Here is a 9,815-nt window from a genome sequence, read left to right as displayed (position 1 = left end):
TTTATATTGTACCATGTGAGGAATTCAGACACAACTCACAGCAAAGAAACCATAGTTAACAATTATAGTGAAAAGTTCCACTTCACTAATAATGAAACAGAATTAAAATAAATTAAAATGTTTGTTTTTCTTGTTGGTAAAGATTGTCAGAATGACAACAGAGTATTCCTTCTCTAATCGTGGGGGTCATGTTCCTAAAAATCTCCTTGGACGAAAACACTGTGATTAAGGAACTTAACTTAAGGCTCTATGCAAAGTTAGGGGTTGGGGAGATCAAAACCATTAGAAAACCCATGTTCTAAAAGGGTTTTATGCCACCTCACGCCCATTAGGATGGCTACTATCAAAACAGAAAATAACAAGTGTTGGTGAGGATGCGAAGATATTAGAACCCCGGTGCGCTGATGCTGGGAATGTAAAATAGTGGAGCCGCTATGGAAAACACTGTGGTGGTTCCTTAAGAAATTCAAAATAGAATTACCATATGATCCAGCAGTTCCACTCTGGGGATATACCCAAAGTAATTGACAGCAGAGTTGCAAAGAGATATTTATGCACCCGTGTTCATAGCAGCATTATTCACAATAGCCAAAGATGGAAGCAACTCAAATGTCCAGTCATGGATGAACCGAAGAGCATGTGGTCTATACATACAATGGAGTATTATTCAGCCTTAAAAAGAAAGAAAATTCTAACATATGCTACAACACGGATGAGCCTTGAGAATATGCTAGCTAAGATAAGCCTGCCACAAAAAGACAAATACAAGATTCCACGTACATGGAGTAGACAAATTCATAGAGACAGAAAGTAGGATGGTGGCTGCCAGGGGCGAGGGGAAGTGGGGACAGGGGAGTTGTTGTTTAATGAGTACAGAGTTTCAGTCATGCAAGATGAAAGGAGTTCTGGAATGGAGGGAGGTGGTGACTGCACCACAGTGTGAATGTCCTTAACACTACTGCACTGTACCGCCCAAAACAGAAAAGATGGTACATTTCATGTTCTGTGTATTTTACCACAAGTTTAATTATTTTTTGGCTTTTTTTTTTCCTGTAGGGAGGTAATTAGGCTTGTTTGTTTGTTTTTAACGAAGGTACTGGAGATTGAACCCAGGATCTCATGCATGCTAATCATGCCCTCTACCACTGATCTATACCACCTCTCCCTTATTTTACCATAACTAAAAAAAATTTTTTTAAGATATTATTTTTTATGTTCAAAAATATTGTTTGCTTTTACTAAAATAAACTCATCAAGAGATGATCAATTTTACCAAAGTAACTGCTGACTGAACAATGATTGTCCATCAGCCCTCTCTTACTGGAGAGCAGCCTCCAAAGGCCTCCCTCTCCTGCAGTTTCAATGAAGTGTTTGCAAATCAGTTCTAGTTTATTACTACTAGTGGGCCCATGAAGAAGGATTCTGGTCTTTGTTTGCACATAGTTCTCCATCTAAACACTCAGTGTCTTTCCAGTTATCAGTAGGGATATGTAACATACGGTAATTATGTAGTGCAGTTATGAAACAGCAAAGGGAAGTGTGGTCCAGACAGAGTGTGCGGTCAAGGTCACGGCAGGAAGAGGAGCTTGTGCACGGTCCTGGAATAGCTGCTGGTCCTGACCCTGGGATTCTGATCGGCTGGAGGGGTGTGGCCCAGGCCTGAGGGTTTGGAAGGTGCACCTGTGGAAGGGGTGGGGCCAGGGAAGGGAGACTTGGCTTCTACTCGGGCGCCTCCACCAACTTGCAGTTCGGCCATAGATGAGGGTTTCCATTTCCTGGGCTTCAGTTTCTTCCTTTTGCTGTAAAGTGGAAGAGTTGGACTCAAGTGGGGTCCTCATTACAGGACAAGGCAGCATGGTGTGGGAGGAAAGTACACCGTGGGGCCTAGCTATTCTCTCCAGAGTCATCTTCCTCTCCCTCATCTTTATATGGGTCCTTCCTGCCTAGAAATCTGTCTCCCATCTGCCCCCACTTCCCCTTGGCAGCTGTCTTCATTCAAACGCTCATCTCCTCTCATTGAGAAAGTTCAATAGCCTCTCAACTGTTACTCCAGACCCCAGTCTTGTAATAGGGAAGAACTTTTGTTTTTTATTACAACTTAATCACTAAAGGGATGTTGCCTATAAGCTTAAATTATACATAATGGCCATCTCTGGAAACCCTGCCTCCCAGGTAAGGAACTTGAAGCTAAAATACCTTTGTTTAGCTCAGAGGAAACATCCTGACCAGGCCCACCTGGGAATGGCTGCAAGCAGGAAGAACTTACTACAACTCCCCAGAGTCTGGCCAGAACCAGGCCTTTCCCCGTCCCCTTTTAGTATAAAAGAAGCCTGGATTCTAACTCGGCTAACATGGCTCTCTGGGGCATCTGTCCACCATCTTCTCAGTCTGCTGGCTCTCTGAATAAAGGTGCTATTCCCTACCCCAAGTACTCTTTTCTCGGTTTATTGTGCGGCAAGTAGGACGAGCTTAGACTTTCTAATTATCAGTACGAATATGTAATATATTAAAAAAGTAACAATCTTGACCCTCCCCAACCCCCGCGGCACTGCCTCTGGCAGCATCTTTCCCTGGGGATGAAATTTCTGGCTTTATCACAGGGGTGTGTTTGCTCTGCCTCATACACCACTTTCTCTGATCATCAAGATCTTGGCAATCACCAGGGAGCAGTTTACAGTTTTGCAACGTGGTTCCCACTATGCTGCTCCCTCCTCGCTTATTCAGCAAACCCTCAATGTTTTCCTTTGCATAAGAAATGAGCCAGGATATTATCCTGCAGGTTTGCCATTTTGATTTATTCCTCATGGTCAACAGAGTTTTAAAGGAACTCTGCTTTCCCTGGGAGCTGTGTCTCTGTCCACACATCTGGGCACTGGGTGGCCCTGGGGCCTCGGTCAAAGCACTGCTCCTGGGATTTCCATCTTGTCCCTGTGGGGCTGCAAAATGAACTTAGAAAGCTCCTTGAGGACTGGAACTCTGCTTCCTTTACTGTTTATCCCCAACCCCTACACAGTGCCTAGGATATTTACTGAGTGAAGGACTCCATCCATTGAAGATAAATATTAGGAAAAGTCCTTTAAAATTCCCCAGGCTCAGAATGTACAGAAGCACAAAACAAGCACCGAGTGTTTTCACTTTTCTCAGTTCCCTCTTGTCATAACTGGTCTCATGCCTCCTCCTCCCACCTCCTCAGCCTCAAGGACCCAGAGCTGACCCTCGGGTACCCCTTACCTCGGACTCAAACCCTGCAAGCACCAAATCAGATCAAGCAGATGCCAGATGCAACCAAAAAGGACAGGCTAATACTAGGGACCAAGTCTACTTGTCCTCAGACCCCTACAGGACAGCCAGCCCCTCTCTTCACAGAGTGGGATCATGTTTTAGTCCAGTGATGTTAATACTAGCACTAATTCCTCATCGTTCTTCATCCACTTACTTCCAATCCTTACACCTGGGGGCTTTCTATACACACACAGACAGGAAAGACAAGGGTCAGGAGGCCCATCTTAGGAATTTTAAGGTTAAGAAAGGGATTTGTCTGTACCTTAATGGGGAGTAACCCATATTAACTATCAGCTCTCATTTAGAACAGAGAGAGCCCCCAGGCCTGGGCGGTCGGTGCCTCCCCAGGGACTGTACAGTTTGCATTCTGGCCTTGAAAAGCCTTTAGAACCAACCTCTCTTGGGGTTTTCTGTGAAGGTGAGAAGTCTCCTCAGCTTCCAAATGGCACCTCCAGGAGATGTGTTCTTGCCCCACGTGTTACAGGTGAGGCAAGGAACAAATGGTAAGAGCCAGTCCCCTGCCCGCTCTCACCCTGTCCTGGGGCCCCCACTGCACACCCGCCTCAGCTGTGCAGCCCACAGACACCCAGCGAAGCCTCCAGCTCTGTTGGAAGGTCATCTGGAGTTGAATATCAGCCTGGAATTTTAGCTTCCTGTCTAGGAAAACCAGATCTATAAATTGTTATTATTATTTTTAACCAGCAGAATTTCAGATTTCCTTTTCATTCGTTTACTCTCTAATTGGTTCTGTCGCTTGGAATGCAGAAACTTTCAGTCCCTCCCTCTGTTTAAGTGTCTGTTGATGTGAAAACACACCATGAAAACATGAAGAGAAGACGCTACTTAGTGGGACCATGTGAGTCTTTCATCTTTTATAATTTTGAAGTAGATTGTTCTGGAACTGATGCTATAAAGTCAGTTCAATCACTTAAAAGGCTGATCCCATGATGGTGAGGATACAGCTCTGCAGAAAAGTTTCTTCCTTCACCTCCCACCTCCAACCCCGACTCGCAGACCAGGGTTTTCACAGAGTCAAAGGTCAAGGCTCCCTCCCAGGTGGGAGCCCTGCTGAGGCTGAGGAAAGGCTCCACACTGTATCTGGCCCCTGGTTATGGGCAGTGGCAAGCAGACAGGCGAAGTTTGAATGCTATTTTCCAGAGACAGGATGTGAACTTCAAGCCTCCGTTGACGATCACGTGGTTGTGTGGCAGGCGGGAGATTATGTCTTTGATGTACGGAGGGACTCAGTGCAGAGGCAGACTTGGGCTGCTCTGTCTGTGTCAATATTGCCCCCAGGTCAGGGAGCAGGTCATTGTGAAGCCCTTGCCAGTGGGTTCCCTGGAGTCTAGGCAAGAGACGCATGAGATGTCCCTTGGGCACTGCCCCTCCCCCCCAAATGTGTCATAGATGGGAGTATAATTTCTGGCAGGATGCTTAAAATTAGGCAATTAAGAGTCTCAGGTTGTCACCTTTGGCGCCCTGAATGAGACACAGTAGTCTAAGTGGGGAGCATAGTGGCAGAATTTAATACGTGGGTGGGTCTCCTTTGATTAAAACATTATCAGCCCTCCCACTCCGACCTCTGATCCTTTAGGAACCCCACCAACCCTCCCTGCCCCAAAACACACACACACACCCAGGGTGGCTCTGGATCCTAGTCAGGCACTAAGAGTCTGCAGTTTGTACTTAGGTGAGCTCCACCCATGGCTGAAGTGCTGTGAGGTTCACAGTGGAAGATCTCCAAGAGAGGCAGTTTTTGCTGCCCCTGTGATCCAGCAGGCAGGATAAGTCATCCATCTATCTGCCCGTTCTGGTTTCCTGGTATGTATGTGATCTAGAATTAGAATCCCATAAAAAATAGCTTAATTACCGTGCCTCTGCCTCTAATCCTACTTCACCATCATATCATCCCTTATAGCATTGTGAAATCTCATCATGCCCAGATTCAATTTTTAAAAAGGTTTTTTGGAATCCACTGGATAGGAGCCAAAGCCCTTGGCATGGCAGGCAAGTCCCTTCATGAAAGCCTGTCCGAACTCATGAAAGCCTTTTGTAGAGGACACTTTTGGTGTTTACAAAACGGCCATCCCAACTTCCATGCTGGCAAAGCTTTTACAAAATTTCTTTCTTTATTGTTTCAGTGCTGCCCTCCCACATATTCAGAGGAGGTCCCTTCACATCCCAAAGAGCTATATTACCATGATGGGTCTAAGCCAGCCTTTCGCTATGATTGATTTAGGAGTGGGGCTCTGGGACCAGTGAGACATCGGGGGTGGTGATGGGGAGTCAGCTGAAGCAAACAGGAAGATTTATAGGAAAATCTTTCTGCCTCTGGACATGATTGTTGAATATGTGGTGTCTGCAGCTGAGGCGGCCAATGGATATCTATGAGAATGAATCCCAGCACACTGAGGATGGATGGGAGAGCAGAAAGATGGAAAGAAGCTGGGTCCGTGACGGCATCAGTAAGCCAGGGAATTGACCTGGAACCTCTTTTTCCCAGGAGCCTTTTAATCTGGAACCCCAGAACCTTTGTTTGTTTGTTTGTTTTGTTCTTATTTTTAGTTTTTGTTTAAGCTGTTCCTGATACTTGCAGTCACAAGCATTCTCTCTGATAAACTTGCCCAATACCATCTTTTACAATCCACCTTTTCTTTCCTTTTACTTAAAGCCTATGGTGGTCTCTCTCACACTCTGCAGATTCTCACCTCAGTTCTCAGTTCTGTCACAGAAGTTCTTGGAGTTCTCCCCAGGGGCTGCCCTATGACCTCCTCACTTTGTGACCCCCTCCTCCCCTCTCTCAGTCTCAGTAGCCCAGAGGCCCCAGGCTCTAACTTCCTAGCACTAGATCTTGCTGGTGGGGAGACTTGGGGAATTTAACAGGGATTCCAACACTACAGGTTTCCTTTGGAGACTTCTGAAAGCCCAGGTTAACTTTAGCCCTGCTCTGAGGGTTAGAACTTGAATAACATATGGACCCTTTGGGAGGAAATACAATTCTCATGGATTTGACTTAAATTATTTTTATAACTTAAATGTGGGCAAACCATGGGTGGCAACACAGCTCACTGTGAACTATTCAGGCTTCAGTAGTTAAGCAATAATAAACAAAACAAAGTAGCAATGTATACAAACAAAAGCAGAAAGACAATTTAAACTAAAAGTAATTTGATGTGATGAATAGTGTTGTTTTTCTGAAATGAAGTTGCTGCTGGCAACATGAACTGCTACTGCCTAACAGGTTCTTTTGAAATTGGCCCGGATGACTCAGTTCTCCCCCTACTTGTGTCTGTTCAAATAATTAAGAAATTTTGTCAGCACATGTCCCCTGGGCTTCACTTGGTACTTTACAGGCAAAGAAGTGCTAACTTGACCCTAAGTAGGTAAACACACAACACAAAGGCAGGTACCCACATGCAAGGGACGCCATGAAGAATCAGTTATGTACGATCCTGAACATGCTTAAAATACTTTTTAAAAATTACCAATGAAACAAAAACATACAATTTAATAATTTTCACAGAGCATTCATGGGTCCTCAGGAATCCAGGGACTTCAGTGTGAGAAACACTATCCTAGCATCGACCTTGATTTCCAGTGTGACCTTGAGCAAATCGTTTGCTATTGTTGGATCTCTGTATATTGTTCGTGCACAAACAAGAATAATTTGGACCACTAGTACTTTTGGGAGATAGAGAAAGAGGAGTTAACAACGTCCCAAGATCCTCAAGGACTATAAAGGAAGGGGTGAGAATTTATGATGGACCCTTAGAGTTGGACAAACAATGAATGATAGCTAAGACCTTCCAGTCCAGCCTGGAATTCTGCTTGCTGTGTATATAACTGTGGACAAGTTACTTGACTTCTCTAACCCTCAGGCTCTGCCCCTGTAAAAGTGGGCATATCTCAAAATGCCCCATCACAGAGCTGCGGTGAGGACCAGATAAGATGACTCGGGCACGTGCTGAGGGCAGAGCATGGCTCAGTCACTAACAGCACTTATCAGGAAGAGGTCAAGGGTTGCTGAGAATGGGCCAGGCTTTGGCAAAGGATGATAGAAAAGAGAAAGTGAAGAATCTACGATTCTGTCTATAAATAAGATTTCTACTATACTACTGTCAGGATATTTCACCGTAATGGGCCCTGCAGCTACCCTAAACTTTCTCTCAGCCTTTCTCTGTTCTCTCTCCTCGGCGGCCCCTCCAGCGCTGCTTCCTCCGGGCCACGCCCAGGTTTGAATCTCCTTCCCTCCTGGCTTTCACTTTTCCCGGTAATTCCCGTAGCGCTGGTCACCTGTGCAGCGAGCGCCTCCCAGTGGCCTTCCTGTTCATTGCAGGGACCGTGGGGCCCACAAAAGACTGATGAAGGGTGGGGTTTCCAGGGAGGGCAGGCTCAGGCCTTTGCCTAGTCCGGCCCCACAGGGAGCCGTTCTGGATCTTCCTCTTAGCCCCCACCCGCTTTTGGAAGAGTGAAGCGGAGGAATCTTGAAGTCCTAGGTGGGAAGCAGCAACTTGCCACAAATCCAAGGCAAGTTACAACCTCTCCATCCAGGTTCCCTTTTTATGAAGAGCCCTGCCCCATCCACCTGCTTTCCTGTAGCATCTCACCATTTCCTTGTAGCATTCCTGGCTAGGGGGAACCCCAGGCGGATGTGGACAAGAAAAAGGTGGAATTAACTCCTTCCCCCTCAGCCACAGCTCTGCACTGTGCATCCAATATGCTAATGCTAGAAACCACTGTTAAAATAACGTACATCTCATCTCGGGGGCGGGTATAGCTCAATGGTAGAGCGCATGATTAGCATTCATGAGGTCCTCAATTCAATCCCCAGTATCTCCATTTAAAAAAAAAATCTTAAAACTTGAAGAAAATAACACACACCTAATCATGCCATTTCCCAGCTCAAAAGCCCAAGGCCCTTCTTCCTCACCTTCAGACTAAATGAAACTACTAATAAGATTACCCCACCTCAATCTGCCCTTCTGGGCTTACTCACCTGGACAGACTGATTCTGCCTTCCAGTCACAGCTGCGTTCAAATAACCATGTTCATGCCTCCCAGCTAACAGTCCCTCACCTTCTTCAGCGAGGATGGCCTTGCCTCATTTCTGCAAATCTTTGTCTGGCTTAAGTTCCAGTTCAAGCTCCAACTCTTCCATGAGGTTATCCCTGGTCTCAGGAGGACCTGGCCTGTCCTTCCCCTGGGTTCCCACAGCCCCTTCCAGCTCTGACCATAACATGGGTCTTGATGTCTTCTGTGATTAGAAATATATACATATACATGCACATACATGTCCATGCCTGGCTCCCCCTCTAGACTGTAAATGCAGAGAGAATGGAGAGTGGGTTATGTTCCTGAATGTCTTTCGTAGCTCTTACTGTCAGAATCCTGCCCTGTGAAAACCCTAATAACTGTGGAATAAATTGGGGGTAGGGGGTGGGGGGTCGGGGAAGGGTTGGAACTCAGGGACCCAAGTGACACATGAGAAAGAGGGAGATCATGTTAGTGGAGTTAGAATGGTTGCTTCCATCAATGCGGCTGGTACTTTACCGATGCCACCTCACATTATCATCCCAACAGACCCCGGGGTGGGCAGGTACTATTATCTCTATCTTACTGATGAGGGGACAGGGATGCTGTAGGACTCAGCAGCAGGAGCTAGCTGGCGAGGGGTCGTTTCAATCCTCGCCTCCCAGAGGCAAAGCCTTGCTTTCTCTCCTCCCCATTTGGTACTGTTTCCTCTCAAATGCTGTGAGAAACCTCTTAGTGCTCCCTCCCGGCCCCACCCCCCATAGCCTAATCAGTCCCCTTTGGCTTTGGGGAGCATATCTTCCAAATCAAGAATTGGAGTACATTGTCTGACAATGATATTTGTACTTCAGAGGAGACGTCAGAAGGGACAAGTCAGAATATGTTTGAAATTGGGATTGTTCTTGAAAACATAGGGTACCTTTTGGCCTTGGGTACTTCCTATGCTCTGGTACAAGCCAGGACGGAGGAGCTCACCATATGATATTTTGGGGGCAGCCAACTAGGAAACTGGTATTCTGGTTCTCCCCAGACTGCAAAACCCTGAGGGAAGGAAGTGAATTGTTAGGGACCCAGAGGAGGCCTCCAAAGGACCACTGATCTCTTCTCCCACCTCCTGTCTGTCTGTCCCTCTTTCCTGGATTCGCGGCCTCAGCGAGACCAAAATGCCGGCTGCCTAAGCTCTCAGCCACAGCCCATCGCTGCTTTCTTCCTAGCTGCCTCCCTTCGCCTCCTTTTGTCTGGGGTCTTTGTCTGCGATCTCCCTGTTGTTCCCAGTCCTCTGTTTCCCCTCCCTTTCTCCCCGGCCAGTCTACTCCCTCCCTCTCTGCGGGGGCCGGGAGGCTCGGCGAGGGGAGCGGGCTGGGTTGCCATGGTCACGTCGAAGCCGGCCGCAGCTGGCCCGGGCAGCTGCTCCCGGGTCCCGGATGGGCGGACAAAGCCGGGCGGCCTTGGCAGTCCCAGAGCCGGAACCCCAAAGCCCTGAGACTACGGGGGACTGGGAC

At 47.0% G+C, this 9,815-nt stretch overlaps 1 long non-coding RNA gene across 1 annotated transcript; it reads right to left on the bottom strand.

Annotated features, from left to right (window-relative positions):
* Positions 1–4,785: 4,785 nt before the first annotated feature.
* LOC140687745 (uncharacterized) lies at positions 4,786–9,693 on the bottom strand. The gene is made up of 3 exons (XR_012062268.1): positions 9,233–9,693; positions 8,279–8,536; positions 4,786–5,116 (listed from the first exon to the last, which is right to left on the bottom strand). It is a non-coding gene; the product is annotated as an uncharacterized lncRNA (long non-coding RNA).
* Positions 9,694–9,815: the final 122 nt, after the last annotated feature.

Source organism: Vicugna pacos, chromosome 20 (assembly GCF_048564905.1).
Source record: "Vicugna pacos chromosome 20, VicPac4, whole genome shotgun sequence".
NCBI lineage: Eukaryota > Metazoa > Chordata > Mammalia > Artiodactyla > Camelidae > Vicugna > Vicugna pacos.
This window is presented reverse-complemented; position numbering and strand designations above follow the sequence as displayed.